We start from the raw sequence: 14,751 nt of genomic DNA, 5'->3' as shown, positions 1-14,751 counted from the left end.
CATCCACATTTAAAAGACATGCAAGGGCAGAATGAAATACTTCCATTTTCTATATACTCAATGGGGAAATCACAAAAAAAGTTATTTTTCTCATTTAGTACAAAGAAAGATCTAATTCTAAGGACAACAGAGGATAAAATTTGGTTGCATAAATGGCCAGTAATTAGAACATCAGTGGCTAATTTAAGCATTCCCATTCTGCTGAAGTATGTATGACCTAAATTATGTGATGAGGTGCTCACAATGATAAGGACAGTAATTATATGTACTTACTGTGCCTTAATGAATATTTGGTAAATGGTTTTTTATAGTAAATTGTATTCTTGGGAAATAAATTACAGAATAAAACAACATGTTAGCTGACACAGCCCTTTGATCTGTGATTGAAACTAAATTAACCAATTTTCAATTGTAGTAGACACAAATAACTCAATGGTAATAAGTAAAAATTCAATACTTTTAATAGTCAATTATTGGGTAGTTGGAAAACCTAAGTACAATGTAAGACATAAGGATATCAGTTTTTTTTTTGTTTTGTTTTGTTTAGAAAAAGTTTATTGAGAAGAAAAAGAGCAGAAATAAAGTGGGACTCCCAGGCCAGGCCAGGGAACCAGGCCTGGGAGGGGCAAGGAAGCCAAAGTGAAGTCGTGTCTCAGGGAATATATACTTTCTTTCCCTGATTATTCTAAAGCTCTACCAGTCTCTTTGTGATTGGTCAGTTTTTGGCTGTCTCACTTAATTTGCTACTGAGTGGGAGATCTTCACATTCCTTATCTAACAGGTCTGTCTTTCCCCATTTGCTTTATCTTTATCTTTATGGTCTAGCCCTCCCGGTGAGCATCTTTACACTTTACTCACCTGACCTTGATTTTTCCACTCTATCCATCACATTTTTCAGAGTGACTTTCCCATCAGCTATAAAAAAAGGCATAAATTAAAGATGTTAAACATATGAAATGTCAAACAACATATTAATTTTCCAAGATTTGCTCTAAAATTTTTTTTTATAAATCTTTTTTTTTAATAGAGGCATATTTTATTTATTTATTTGTTTGTTTGTTTGTTTGTTTGGTTTGTACATGCACTGGGTACAGTCAGAAGCACGGGAGGGTGAGAGAATTCATCAGAGCCAGAGCGGGGAGCAGAGCAGGCAGAAGGACCGAAGTACACTGCTGAGGGGAGCAGCGGGCGGCAGGAGAGGTCTGCGCGCCATGTGGGACCCTCCTCTGGTGGCCAGGGAGCAGCTGGGGATCAAACTGGCGCCGCAGAGGCCACAGGCAGCTTCGCAACCCAGCGCTCAACCGTTGCGCCATCGGGGAGGCCCTCTAAAATTTTCTTTATAATTTTACTTGATTTTTGAAGATTCACCTTCAATGTGATGGAAAGAAAATGATAGTTCTAAGTGTTAACAATAACAATAACAATGACATGTCTTTGACTTTATATTGTCTGAGTTATTAAATCTCATACATGGCAGAAGAGGAATTTCAAGTGGCTCTTTCTATATGGAATTTGTTTTCTTGCTTGGATACTTTGGAATGTGCTCCTGTATTTAACAGGCTGTTGGAACAAAACCTAAAAGTGGTTCATATTCTTATACCCATGTTTCCCTTGAATTTTGGAAATGATTGCTAAATATATAATTTCTTCATTTTTTTTTTCATTTTTACTTTTTTACAACTTAATTTGTAACTAAAGTAATTTTGAGTGTAATATACTCAAATGTATTTTTGAAAGACTTGATTTATTACGATAAGAGTATATATTCTATTTATTTTTATTACAGTAATGTTGGGCAATGAAAAAGTAATGTCTACAGCGAAGCATAAAGCTGACCAGATTAAAGAAAATTAAATGTCAATGCAAATAATTATTTCTAAGTAGAGAGTCTTTGTTTTCTTTTTCTCCTTGACCTAGAAAATAAAATCAGACCAATATAAATTTCTATATAAAAGTCAGTGTATATCATATACCAGTGCTACAGCTCAGTGTACATCATCTGTGCTAGTGTGATTTAGCTTCTATAGTAATTAAAAATAAGTAGGAATGATGGGAATAAGGTATGATGAATGTCTATCTGATCTGGATTTATATTTTCTCATTCAGGTGACAGTCATACTGAATCTCATACTTTACCAATAGTGCAGTTCATTCCCAATAGAGATCCAGCAAGAAAAGTCATTTTCTGAGAAGTGAACTGAAGGGCTCAAAGCCCCAGGTCATTTAACTGAGATTGTTAGGGTAATTTACCAGAGAAATCAGGTGGCACTCAGAGAGGTGGAGAGAGAGAGATTTATTTGTCACACCAGTGGGCCAGTGGGATAGCTCCGGAATCTCAACAAGCAATAAAAATATTTTATAACTAAGAGACCTGTTGATTGCAAAATCATAGTTAAAATTTTATTAATTCTCCTCTTTTAATCATCTTAACCAACTATTATTTTGTTTTTAATAAATACCAGGAATACAATATCAGAAAAAATGTTCTGTAGTTGTATTCCTTCCCCCTTTTAGCTGCATGGAAAACAAATAACTGCTGAAAATTCAGATGAACTACTTTAATCAAGATCGTTTCCTTTGAAGTTGGCCCCACATCTAAATTTACTTTTCTTATTATTTTATTAGAACACTATAGTGAATGTGTTACAGAGAAGGACTGTAACAGTGTAACCTCCATTAAAAAAGGAAGGTTCCATGTTCCCTGCCCCACCTAATGAAGGGTGGAGCAGAGCAGGGAGGAGAATGCAGCAAAAGACTTGGAAGAGACACAGGAGGGGGGAGGCATGTGGAACAGAGAGACATGTGAAGAAGCAGTCCCACTTGCTTCTCAACTTTGAACTTGCCCCAGGGACATTGAATGAGACGAGTGGAGTCAACATGTAGAGACACTTGGAAGAGACATGGGTGAGAGGCCCATGGGGAGGCTGATAATGGTAGCTGCGACCTTGATTTGTACTGTGATTTGCTCCTTTCATCCCAGACTTGTCTGAACCTTTCTGCCCCTTTTCTATCGTTCCTCACCAGAAGGGACCTTAGCCTTGTGGCAAGCTTTTGGGCCCCAGAAGCCCTGCTTCAGGCCAATCCTGTTTGACTGGGCAACTTGGGGTGTTTATTGGCAAACTGTTATCCTTTCTTCTCTCTCTCTGTACACTAGCCTATTAAAGTTCTTTCACTTTTTGCTCTGTCTTTATGTGGCAGATAGCAGAATCCATTTAGATCATACTGGTTTGGGGGAACCAGGGTACCTCTCACTATGCCTAACTGATGCTGTCCTCTTTCAGTCTAAGGCTGTCACTTCTCTAGCAGCCAGAAGTGTTGACTCATCCCTTAACCTCTCTCTGGGAACTGCCTTCTCCTGAAAGGAGCTACCTCACTTAGGTCAGGTCCCCTCTTAGAGACAAACCAGCAACCAATGACTGGTTGATGCACAAAGCCCCAAACTCCATGTGATAGGCTCAGGCTTCTGTAGCAACTCACTGTTACTCAACTTCTTCTGCCCAACCCTGCTTGCCTTCTTTCTTTATAGGTTTTGTCCTGAGAGTATTTCTCAAGAAACCTCTTGCATAAAATCTATGGTATTTGTTTAATCAGATCAAACAAATGGCAAGCTACAAAGGAATATGACAACAAAAATTACATGTACATGTTTTTCATCAATTTTGTAAAATGAATAGGGAAGATAGGCAAAGTCTCACTGTTTCCATCTGTCAAGTAGGATTTAAAGTTCCTGAACATTAATTAGGCTGGAATCATGAAAACTTGCCCTGAAGTGTGGGAATCCATGATGTTTCAAGAGTAGGAGAAACATGATATACTTCCTAAGATAACAGTGGTCTCCCCACTGTGGTAGCTGCCAGCGAGAGTGAAAGGAGAGTCAGGTGCGCTGCTGCGCTGCTCTCTGTGCCCTGTTCTACTTTGAACTGTTGAGGTAAATATGACCATGACTATTTGCCTAAGAAATTGCCTGCTGACACCTAATATTTTTCTTCTAATGTTCTCTTTTTCTTTCTTATTCTATTTTTATTCTCCTCGCCTTACTCTTTCTTTACTCCTTTTTCTTTTTCCTTTTCTGCTTTATTGTTGTTCCCTGCCGTATCAGCAGACTGAGAGATTTCTATTAGCTTAGCTCCACAGAGGAAAAGTTGTCATGAGGTTGATGAGACTGAGTGAAGAAAGGACTGAGTCATATTTTAGGTTTATTTTTTCCCTTAAGTTTTTCTGAATGATCTTTTGATTCCAAATAGTCACGCTCAGTGGTTTTTATACAATAATGCCCAAGTTCATGTTCTTCTGAGGGGCTCAGTAATGCTTAAATACTTACAATTCACGGGCAGATTCTGCATCAGATCTTTAAGTTCCGTTTCAGTGAGCTTCACACCCATGCTTTCCAGAAATGTGCCCAGCGTAGTGACACTAATTGTCCCTCCTTGGAAAAGAAACACATACATAAGCAAAATTTAAGGACTCTAAAACATGACAAAGCTACTAATTTTTATGTAATATGTGTATTCTTTTCTACATAAGGGCATGAGTCCCAAAACCCAATAAATTTGATAAAAATGACAAAGAAAATCAGCAATAGACTTAATAGTTAAAACCTTCTGACACAAATCTAGTTTCCAGGACTAATCTACACAGTTTGAAAGTTTTAGAGGGGAAAATTAATTTTAAGGGCATAGTCAATTCACTAGTAGAGATGACAAGTCATATATTTTGACCAAAAATAAGTGAAGCTTGCTTTTGTTAACTGAAATTTAGATTACTTTTTACAAATTATCAATAATATGCATAATTGTATCATTCCCTACTTTAAAAATTACTGATATAGGCTTCCTTTATTTCCCTGCCCCAGGTTAATAAAAAATCCCAGGGTTTATGAAATTTCTTTCTAAGACACAAAACTATAAAAGAGCCAATTACATAGAGTCCAATGAGAGGAGTACTAGTATAAAATCAACATATATGATCAGTGAAAATACTCACACTTTAATGACTAACGAAAAGGGGCAACAAAAAATTTAGAGATCTCAGATCCATTTGTATTCTTCACGATTCTTACCTTTAAGAGACTTTATACTGTCTATTAACCTGTTTTGATAGATCTTTCCATCTGCTGCAAAAAATTGAATATTTCAGGTCACAAATTATATAGAAATCCACTAAAGGAAAATGTAAGAGCTAGAATTTTAAAGAGATATAGTTGATCATTTGTACTAGAGATGTCCAATTTAATCTAAAGTAATAAAATCAAGGAATAGAAAAGGTTCTTAATGCAGACCTTGTACCTACTAATGAGAAATATAGGCAGTTACTATAGGCTAACCTCCATGTTGAAACATATTATTTACCACTTGTCTTTTTGATTTATTTATTTCTTCACTTCCAATATATATTTTCTGTTTCCCAGGTTCACTATTTTTTATCTGTCAGTGGACTCAAAAGTGACAATATGATTTTTTTTTCTCCCCACAGCAGGATTCATGTTCTCTGCATTTCTTGTTCCAAAACTGGAATCAACATTCTTTTTAAGGCAGAATAAGATCACGCTAAAAATTTCAGGATATGGAGTCTTTCTCCCATGATCAAATAGAGACAGTTTAAAAGCTTTTCACAAATATATAAGGCTAAGTTCCCTTAAAGGGGATACTAGTATTGGAAATTCTCACCATCTATTGGCAGATGTTTCTGCAACTCCAACCATTCCGTTTCTGTGAGCTCTAGCCCCATGTTGCCCAGAACATTTTCCACATCACTGACATTAATTTCCTCTCCTTCAAAAACACAAATGGAATCAGATGAGAATTTTAAGGATTACTTAATTTCGAAACATGAAAAATCTTAACCTTTTTTACATGAACTTCACTGCTTGAATGAAGAGCAAAATTAAGAGTGCGATAGATTTAACTAAATCTACAATCATAGCATTGATGTAATACATCCCTTTCCTTAGCTGAAGTAAAAGAATCCATGTAATACCAATGGAGGTAGGAAAACACAGTGACAAAAAGTGTGGACTATTAACACAAGAAAAGAAGGGTTATATAATTTTCCAGTGAATCAGCAACTTATTAGTATTGATCCAAATAATTCTGTCATCAGATTAGACAACATTTCTGATCATCTTTAATATAATCCCATATATACCAGAACTTTGTTACCATTCATAGATTTAACCAATCCCATGCCCTCTCCCCCAACACAGGAAAGATAACATATTGATGTCAACTCTAATAACAAAGTGCTCACGACCAAGTCATATAACTGAAATAGATAATTAATAGTCTCTGTGAAATAGATAAAAGCATTTAATCAAATGAGGAATTGGAAAAAGGGAAAAATTTTAAAACTTTATAATTTTCATTAAAATGTATACTTTTGGGCCTCCCTGGTGGTGCAGCAGTTGACCGCTGGGTTGCAAAGCTGCCCGCAGCCTCTGCAGCGCCGGTTGGATCCCCGGCCACCGGGCAAGGGTCCCACATGGTGCGCAGACCTCTCCTGCCACCTGCTGCTCCCCTCAGCAGTGTACTTCATCAGTCTGCCTGCTCTGCTCTCCCCTCTGGCTCTGGTGAACTCTCTCACCCTCCCATGCTTCTGAGTGTACCCAGTGCATGTATAAATAAATAAATAAATCTTAAAAAAAATAAAATATATACTCTTCAATTTATATTTACTGCTCACCTGTAAGAGCTTTCACTTCATCCATCAATTTATCAAGAGCAACCTTCTCATCAGCTATAAGAAAAGGTAAAAGTAAGAATAATAAAATGATCTAGACCCACAAAAACAAAGTATGAAACCCTGCTATTGTGAAAGTCCATTGTGTCCCATAGTGCCCTATGTCAGCCCTGTATCAGAGAGCGGCAAACTGATGTCCATTGGCCAAACCCAGTTCACCACTTGTTTTTATGTTTCCATCAAATAATCCTTAGTTCAAAAATTTCCAAAAATAAATTTACAAGCAAAGCTGTACTGAAAGGCATAGTAATTATTGCAGTGCTCACCATTAACTGGTAGGTTATCTGTGAGACTCTGAACCTCCTTTTCTGTGAGTTTGATTTCCATGTTCTCTAAAACAGTATTGATTTTACTTTTTTTAACTTTTCCTCCTTAGGAGAGAGTCATAAAGAGTGAAAAAAATATTAAAATATGACACAAACATTAAATATTAGAGATATATTAATGTTGTTTCTAATCCCTTAGTACTTTACTAGGAGTAAAGGAAAATATCCATTTTCAGTACTGTTAGCACTGCCTTTAGACATAAGTATCAAACTTTTAAAGCTATAGAAAACAATGTCTAATCTTTCTGACAACAGGCAGAACTATTTTTGTTTTCTTTGCTTGCTTTATTGCAATTCTCTGAGTGATACCATTCTTTTCATGTTTTGTTTTATTTATCTAAAATTTGAAGTATACTTTTAGGGTTAAGTTTTGAAAAATAGGAGAGAGGGTGGGACCATCTACAAAGATAAGAAACAGGACATTAGATTGTAAATTTATTTAACATGAAAAAGCTAAATTTAAAAATCAGTTCATAAAAGATTCATAACAGTTTCACTAAACTTCTAACAATATGAATTAAATTTTGAATCACAAACTGCTTGTTACTCACCTTTGAATGACTTTATATCAGCCAACAACCTATTTTTATAGATCTTCTCAGAAGCTACAATGCAAAGCACACAGTATGTTAGACAAAATACTATGTAGATGCTCATAAATAAGGTCCTTGTGTTTATTAATTTCAGGGAGAGCTTTTATTTACTTAATAAATATGTTCTTATTTCATCCTTCAGTAAAAAAAAATTGGAGATTGGACATGAGAACTACTTTAGTGTGAGTTAAATACTGACACAACAGTTAATAGATGATTAAAACTTTTTTTTTAACACTAAACAGAGAACATTTAACTATTTCTCCCATGGTACCATAAATTAATCCCTCTAGAAAGTAACAAAAGCATTTCTATGGCTCACCGTCAAGTGGCAGTATTTTTAGTAGCTTCTTTTGTTCATTGTCTGTTAGCTCAATACCCATGTTGCTCACAAAATCTGGTACATATTGCACATCAATCTTTGTTCCTTTGGAAAATAGGAAATGTTATCATTTGAAAATTTTATAAATTTTCATTTGAAAATTTTATAAATTTTATAAACAAGTTTTTTCCCTAATTTGAGGATGTCCAAAAGCGTAATAAGGCATATCCATCTTTCTATATAGAATCAAATTTACTTATTTAGAAATGTTGAAAAGAACAATTTCCTAATCTGACAGTGAGTCAAAGTAGAGGATAAGTTTTACCTGAATAACTGTCTGGTAAATTAAAATATTAGAATCAATTTATTTGTATGCTTCTTTCAGAGACTACCATGTAGTTTTAATTTTTTTCAGAATCATATTACTTGTTCCTGATATTGGCAGTAAAAAACATTTATCTTGTTATTTGATATATTCTGATTTGAAAGTCTATAAATAATGTTGAAGTAAATAATATTGTTAGTGCAAAATTTCCAGAAAATTCACAAGTTGTAAGTTTTTGAATTAAATCCTCATATAAAGGCAATCTGTAGGATATTAGAAGCGACTGTTTTATTAGAAAAAGATTAGAAGCTAAAATTTAGTAATCAGGAAAGTAGTATAAATATTATTTAAAACTATACTGCTGCATAAAGTCTGATGGTCATGGTTTTACAGTAATTTACCACTGACCTGTAAAAGCTTTTAATTCATCAAACAACTTCTTCATTGCAATGTTCCTATTTACTATAGAAAATAAAAATAAAAGAAATAGATGAGATTTAGAAATAATATGAAAGGAAAAGATTCTGGCAACATTTGTGTATCAGGAATGATCTTTACTTTTACTCTCTGAAAATGAATCAATGCAAAGAAGTGAAATATGAAAAATAAAACAATTTCAACAATACAACTGGTTGTTAATGCTTCTATTGGAAATCAAACCTACAAAAGTCAAAGGGTAAGATTCAAAAGTAACTTACTTTCTAGGGCCTGCTTATGTAGCTCTAAGACTGTGAAGAACTTCCTATTATACCTGTCAGACCACTACAATAGGATCTGTATTTAGGATAAACTATTCGATAATGTTTCAGTTTCCAGTTTAGTGGTGATCTTATGTAATGTGTTTTCACTTATTATTCCCCTGCTACTTTAATAGCTCCAAATAAATTTCTTTCTTTCTGGGTTACATGATCAATTAATCACTTTGAAGACAATTCCTTCATTTTGGTGATTTTGGAGGGGAGAGTTACCATATTGTGTAGACACTAATAGATTTTTATTTTTAATACATAGGTTTTTGAAATTTTCATTTGGATAATTATAGACTCCTATGAAGTTGTTAGAAGAAATAGAGATGCCTTGCACATTTTGAAAAATTTTCCCTGGTGGGAAGATTTTCAAAAGTATGGTATATCACAAACAGGATATTGGCGCTGATATAATCCACCAATGTTATGTAGATTTCCTTTGTTTTATTTGTATTCATTTGCATCTATGTGTATATTAAAATCTTTACAGTGTGTTCCCTGTGTAGCTCATTTATGCACTGCCACAGTCCACATACTAGCAGTGTCAGTACCATGAGGGCACTTTTATAACCACATCCCTGGTGGTGCAGCGGGTTGAGCACCGTGCTGTGAAGCTGTCTGCAGCCTCTGCAGCATGGGTTTGGTTCCTGGCCTGGCCAGGGAGAAACCCACATGGCATGGCAGACCTCTCCTGTCTTGCCTGTTGCTCCCCTCAGCAGTGTTTTCAGTCTGTCTGCCTGTTCAGCTCCCTGCTCTGTCTCTGGTGAATTCTCTCACCCTCCTGCACCTCTGACCTATACCCCAGTTCTTGTATAAATAAATAAAATCTTTTTAAAAAAATAACCACATCTACTTCATTCTGCCTCTGTCAATGCTGTATTTCTAAATCCTCGCACACACTAATCTGACCTCCATTTCTAAAATATTATTTCAAAAATATTATGTAAGTAGAATCATATAGTATATAACCTTTGAGCTTGGTGCTTTTGGCTCTGCATAATTATCTGGAAATTTAGTCAAGTTGTTACATGTGTCAGGTAGTTTCTTTTTATGAATTACAGTACTTCGTGATGTGTATATACCACAACTTAACCATTTACCTCACAGATTGCAAGTTTTGACTCTTATGTCCATGTGCAGAGTTTTGTGTGATCTTAAATTTTCATTTCTCTGGGATAAATGTCCAAAGGTGTGATTTCTGGGTCCTATGGTAGTTGTATGCTTAGCTCTTGAAGAAACTGAAACTGTTTTGCAACAGTGGTCATGCCATTTTACATTCCTACCAGTAAATAGGACTGATCCAGTTTCTCTTAGCATCCTCATCAGCACTTGGTATTGTCACTGTTTTTTATTTTAGCCATTCCGATAGTTATGTAAGTGATACCTCATTATGGTTTCAAAATGCATTTCCTTGATGCCTAATGATATTAAACATCTTTTCATGTATTTATTTGATATCTGTATATCCTCTTTGGTGAGTCTATCTTCATTTTTTTTAATTTTCTAATTGGACTATTTTATATTGCTGATTAGTGTATGTTCTTTAAATACCGTAGATGCTAGTCCTTTGTCAGATAGGTAGTTGCAAATATCTTCTCTTGGCTGGTGGGCTTTCTTTCATCATTCTCACAATGGCTTTCTCAGAGCAGTTTTTAATTTTGATGAGGAGCAATTTATCAATTTATTTTTTATGCATCATGGTATTTATGTAAAATGTCTTAAAATGAATTCCTACTAGACAATAGAGCATAAGTTACATAATTCAAAAGCTACTAATGGGTATTTGGTGAAAATATCTCTCTCATATGAACATATGTCTAGCCAGAGTTCTTTATCCTCTAGGGAAACAAACATTGCCATTTAAAACATTTTTTAAAAACACTCTATGCATATAGGTGTATATAGAGTTAAGTGGTACTTTTTGAAAGCTCTATAACTTCATGATAAAATTATAAAATCAATTTTAAAGTGTATTAAAATCAATATAAATTGCTTTCCCTTGTATTTTCAGAGACATCATTAAAGAAGAATATATATTATTTGCTCAAACATTTTCTGTCCCTCTCTATCGAGCCTATACTTGTGCAACAATTGATCTTCTGCTTCAATGGCATCATGTAATTTGCTTTGGCTAATGAAATATTTGTTCTCTTCTGAAGAGAACCCTTAAAAACTGCTACATGGTCCTGCCATCTCTCTTTTCCCTGCCCCTAAGCAATATGGACCAGACGGGAATTGCTCCCTTAGTTTGTGTCCTACAGCAGAGAGAACACAGGGTAAGCAGAACAGCCAATCTGTAGGCAGTATTGGGCTCTGAGTGATGCAAACCAAAAAAAGCCAACTGTCATAAGTCCCTGAACTCAGAGGGTGTTACTGCATCCTGGATAACTGATACAAAGATTGGAAACACAAGGAATGTTGCTATTTCACAGCAATAAGAACACCTAAAATATGTGGCATTGACTTTGGTACTCAGAGTGGTTGGTGAAGAAACTGTTTGCATTCCTTTCTTAACGTTGTCATTGAGGCTTACTTTTTTTCTCTAACTTAATTTTATTGTATTTTCACATTTTTCTGTGCACTAATTTGTTTTCTTTCCCTCTGGTTTCTTCTAACCTGGTAGTGATCTGAATAAACTCTCATCCCTGCTTATGAGTCAAATCATGAACTGATGAAAATAATATAAAAAGTTAAGTTAGTGGCAAAATTAGTCACTAAATTGCCTCCTGAATTCTTTTTTTTTTTTCATAATGCCTAGTAAATATTTAGTGGATTGACTGATTAACAGGTGTGGAAATTCCCAGTTTTTCCTCAGAAACTTAAAAGTGTCTTCAATGCTCACAATCAGTGGGACAGTCGTGTTTGAGATCCTTAATTTCTTCTTCTGTGAGGTGCCATCCCATGGTTTCCAAAAATGGACCAACTTTACTGACATTAATAGCTCCTCCTTGGGAAAATAAGATGAATATTAGTAAAATATGATCTATCCAAAGCTCTTCACTTTTGTATATTAAACTTATTTTCAGCAGGAATATCAAGACTCTATAGGACAAAGAGGGTCAGTGGAGTTAAAATCAGAACCTCTTTCCTTAGTGGGGTAAAGGTGACGGTTTACAAAGCACAAACATTAAAAGGGCCAAAGTCATAGGGCCAAGTTCACAGCAATGAAAAACACATTCTATACTCTTATTCATAATTGCGATCATTTTTATTTAGTTTATAAGATTAGTTGTCTCAATTCTTAACTATATCCCCTGAATATTTGCCCTTTAGCTTTATTGTTCTGACATACTTTATTTTTTTTCTTCAAATAGGGGACATAGTGAAAAAATTCAGTGTGAAGTTATGTTGTTCACAGTAAAGTTTAGCTCGGAAGGAAGGAATGACATCAGTAGTTAAGTAGATTAGCAAAATTCACAATTTGATATTTAGGAAATATCAAATGCCTCTGATTCATCTGGTTTTTCATTATGCTGTTCACTTACCATGAAGTGACTTCAAACCATCCAGCAATCTATTCTTGTAGACCTTTCCATTAGCTACAAGAAAAATAAATCAATTATACACAAGTGAGCAAAGTAAAGATTCACCAAGGCAGCAAAAGTTATAATTTAAGGTAAAGAGAATTTATAATTTTCCCTAAAAAATTACCAGTTTACTTTCAAATTAAAAAAAAAAAAGGTCCATTAATGTACCCATTCTATTCAACTGTTGCCAAATGAGGATATTTATACCAGCAGTCTACACATACCCATTTTTTAAAAATTCATTTTCAGCTCATTTGTGCTCTTTGACTTAAACCCCATTTCAACTTTTTGAACTCCCTGTCTATATACTATAAAAGGTATTTCTTAATTTTGATGACAGGTTGTAAACAAAGCAGTACTGGGCTTCCCAACTACTTCTTGATAGGATTACTCTTGAAGGGATTATGCTCAGTGGGGAACCAAATAAGAGACAAGGAAAAAAATAATTATAATAAATTAAAAAACAAAATTAATAGGCAACTATTAATCAGAAACACTCTGCAGGGGAGGGGGGGGAGATGGATCAAAATGGGGGAGGGAATGTGCTCTCACACAAGGGACTGTGGTGAATTGGTGCATGGGTGAATTGGTGATGGGAATTTTGCAGGGACTACACCTGAGAGGAAAAAGCATGCATTGTACAAAAAGGAAGAACAATGTAAAATATAAATAAAATTAAATAAAATTAAAAATTTTTCCCTTAAAATATCTTTATTATGAAAAATTTCAATCATATACAAAAGTAGAATAGTAATAAGAAAGCCCAATATTTACACTAACAGTTAAGAATGTTCTACCATTAGATAGTAGAAACTGAATTCTTTTTAAGGTGAAACTGAATCATTCATTTTCTTTAAAAATATTTATATTAGATACAAAAGTTTACACAGATGTATAAATTGGACTGTGTTATAATGGCTGTACTTTTTTAGCCTAGTATTATTCTCATTGGTCTTTTTTTTTTTTTTCACGCTTTCTTCCTGTCTTCTTTCTCAGTTCAGAGGGGCAACCCCAAACCCTCAGGAAACTCATGCTAACAAACTAGAATTTGTTTTTATATTATTTATCTATTTCTCTATTATCTATTTGTCTATCTGTATCTACATGTGTATATATAATTACATTAGCAGGAAGTATTTAGTTTTTGAGAGTTGTTTTCTCTGCTAATATTTTATAAAGTTTATGCAAGTTCTCACAAACAAAATAAGAATTTTTTTTCCCTTTAAGATCACATTAGTATTTTAAATGCTTACCATCAACTGGCAGATTTTTTACCAGTGTTGCATGTTCCTTATCTGTGAGAGTTACTCCCATTTCCCCCAGAACATTTCTCACATGATTGACATCAACTTTTTCTCCTTCAACATAATCAAAATGGTCAAAGATTAGTATAAAGAAAGATCTGATACCTTAAAAAACATGTTGATGCCTATTTTGCTTCAGCTACGACAGTTGTCTGAGCACATACACAAATAAGCTAGCTGTTCCCCACTGTCATTAACTGCGGTAGAAATAGAATTTCTTCTTTACTCTTAGCAAAACAATAGACATCCTGAAACAGTTTAGATGATGTAAATTAGGATAGTGTAGGCATAACATGCATTTATTTTGTCAGGACACTATTTATCTTCTGATCACTTAATGATAAGAGAATTTTTATCTTTGTGAAAGTTTGCTATATCATTTGCCGTGCTAATTTAAATTTTGTTTTTCAAAATGAAGAATAATGACTGTTATTGGCAAATATCCCAGAAACAAAGAAATTGCTACCAGAACTTTGCACTGAAAAATTAGTGCAAAAATGCAAATATCCTGAAGTACAAGTCCAGGCAATTACATGCAGATATTTATCAATATAGAATTGAGGGAATAAAAAAGGCAATGGAGGAATGATGAAACTTTAAAAATGTAAGTCTGTATAAAGAATTAAGATTTTAGATTCACAGTAACTCCTAACTACCTGTAACAGTTTCCATGGCTTCGATCAAGTTTTTGAGACTAATCTTCCCATTAGCTGTAAAAATCATAATCAGGATAATACAGTGTTATAAAAAGGTAAAGGAGGTAAATTAAGAAATAGATTCCAACTACCATTTAATCTCAACCAAACAAAAATTTATATATGTGATGGATTACAAAGAGTTCCTTCTGAAGTAGAGAGAATGGTGGTCCAAGAA

This window comes from Talpa europaea (genome assembly GCF_964194135.1).
Source record: "Talpa europaea genome assembly, chromosome: 7".
In the NCBI taxonomy this organism is placed as follows: domain Eukaryota; kingdom Metazoa; phylum Chordata; class Mammalia; order Eulipotyphla; family Talpidae; genus Talpa; species Talpa europaea.
This window is presented reverse-complemented; position numbering follows the sequence as displayed.